The 1,851-nt window shown below is 39.4% G+C and overlaps 1 non-coding gene across 1 annotated transcript; it reads left to right on the top strand.

The window, feature by feature from the left end:
- Positions 1-945: 945 nt before the first annotated feature.
- On the top strand, positions 946-1,049 carry LOC112767708 (small nucleolar RNA R71). Its single transcript, XR_003185149.1, has one exon. It is a non-coding gene; the product is annotated as a small nucleolar RNA R71 (small nucleolar RNA).
- The last annotated feature ends 802 nt before the right edge of the window (positions 1,050-1,851 follow it).

Raw genomic sequence — 1,851 nt, 5'->3', positions numbered from 1 at the left:
TCATCAGAGCTCATGAATGGCAAAAGTAAATTCAATGGAATTTCTATGATCTCAGTGTGAGCCTCAGATTCCCATGGATCCTCATTGAGGAACTCCTTGGAGGCTAGTGGACGTCTAGTGAGGTCTTTCTCAGTAGAGATCACTGCCTCTTCCTTCTCTCCAGGTTTGGCCGTGTGGGGTATGTTGATGGCCTTGCACTCTCCTTTTGGATTCTCTTCTGTATTGCTTGGAAGAGTACTAGGAGGGAGTTCAGTAACTTTCTTGCTCAGATGACCCACTTGTGCCTCCAAATTTCTAATGGAGGACCTTGTTTCAGTCATGAAACTTTGAGTGGTTTTGATTAGATCAGAGACTACAGTTGCTAAGTCAGAGTGGCTCTGCTTAGAATTCTCTGTCTGTTGCTGAGAAGATGATGGAAAAGGCTTGCTATTGCTAAACCTATTTCTTCCACCATTATTGTTGTTGAAGCCTTGTTGAGGCCTCTGTTGATCCTTCCAGGAGAGGTTTGGATGGTTTCTCCATGAAAGATTATAGGTGTTTCCATAGGGTTCTCCCATGTAATTCACCTCTTCCATTGCTGGGTTCTCAAGATCATAAGCTTCTTCTTCAGATGAAGCTTCTTTGGTACTGACTGTTGCTACTTGCATTCCAGATAGACACTGAGAAATCATACTAACTTGTTGAGTCTATATTTTGTTCTGAGCCAATATGGCATTCAGAGTATCAATCTCAAGAACTCCTTTCTTCTGACTTGTCCCATTATTCACAGGATTCCTTTCAGAAGTATACATGAATTGGTTATTTGCAACCATTTCAATGAGTTCCTGAGCTTTTGCAGGCGTCTTCTTCAGATGAAGAGATCCTCCTGTAGAGCTGTCCAATAACATCTTGAACAGTTCAGACAGACCATCATAGAAGATACCTATGATGCTCCATTCTGAGAGCATGTCAGAAGGACACCTTCTGATCAATTGCTTGTATCTTTCCCAAGCTTCATAGAGGCATTCACCTTCCTTCTGTCTGAAGGTTTGGACCTCCACTCTAAGCTTGCTCAATTTTTGAGGTGGAAAGAACTTTGCCAAGAAGGCATTGACTAGCTTTTCCCAAGAGTTCAGGCTTTCTTTAGGTTGTGAATCCAACCATGTTCTAGCTCTGTCTCTTACAGCAAAGGGAAAAAGCATAAGTCTATAGACCTCGGGATCAACCCCATTGGTCTTGACAGTGTCACAGATTTACAAGAATTTAGCTAAGAACTGATGAGGATCTTCTAATGGAAGTCCATGAAACTTGCAATTCTGTTGCATTAGAGAAACTAATTGAGGCTTAAGCTCAAAGTTGTTTGCTCCAATGGCAGGGATTGAGATGCTTCTCCCATAGAAGTCGGGAGTAGGTGCAGTAAAGTCACCAAGCACCTTCCTTGCATTGTTGGCATTGTTGTTGTTTTTGGCTGCCATTGCTTCTTCTTGTTTGAAGAGTTCTGTTAGGTCCTCTATAGAGAGTTGTACTTTAGCTTCTCTTAGCTTTCTCTTCAAGGTCCTTTCAGGTTCAGGATCAGCTTCAACAAGAATGCCTTTGTCCTTGCTCCTGCTCATATGAAAAGAGAGGAGAAGAAAATATTAAATAGAAGGATGTGAGAAGAGGGGAAGAATTTTCGAAAATAAATTAAAAAGATTTTGAAATAATAAAAAGAAATTTGAAAATTTGATTAATGATTTTCGAAAATCAAGATTGGGAAAGAAATTAAGTGATTTTTGAAAAAAACTTTTGAAATTAGAAATAAAAAAGATATGATTGAAACTTAATTTTGAAAAAGATGTGATTGAAAAGATATGATTGAAAAGATATGAATTG

Source organism: Arachis hypogaea, chromosome 17 (assembly GCF_003086295.3).
Source record: "Arachis hypogaea cultivar Tifrunner chromosome 17, arahy.Tifrunner.gnm2.J5K5, whole genome shotgun sequence".
Taxonomy (NCBI): Eukaryota; Viridiplantae; Streptophyta; class Magnoliopsida; order Fabales; family Fabaceae; genus Arachis; species Arachis hypogaea.
This window is presented reverse-complemented; position numbering and strand designations above follow the sequence as displayed.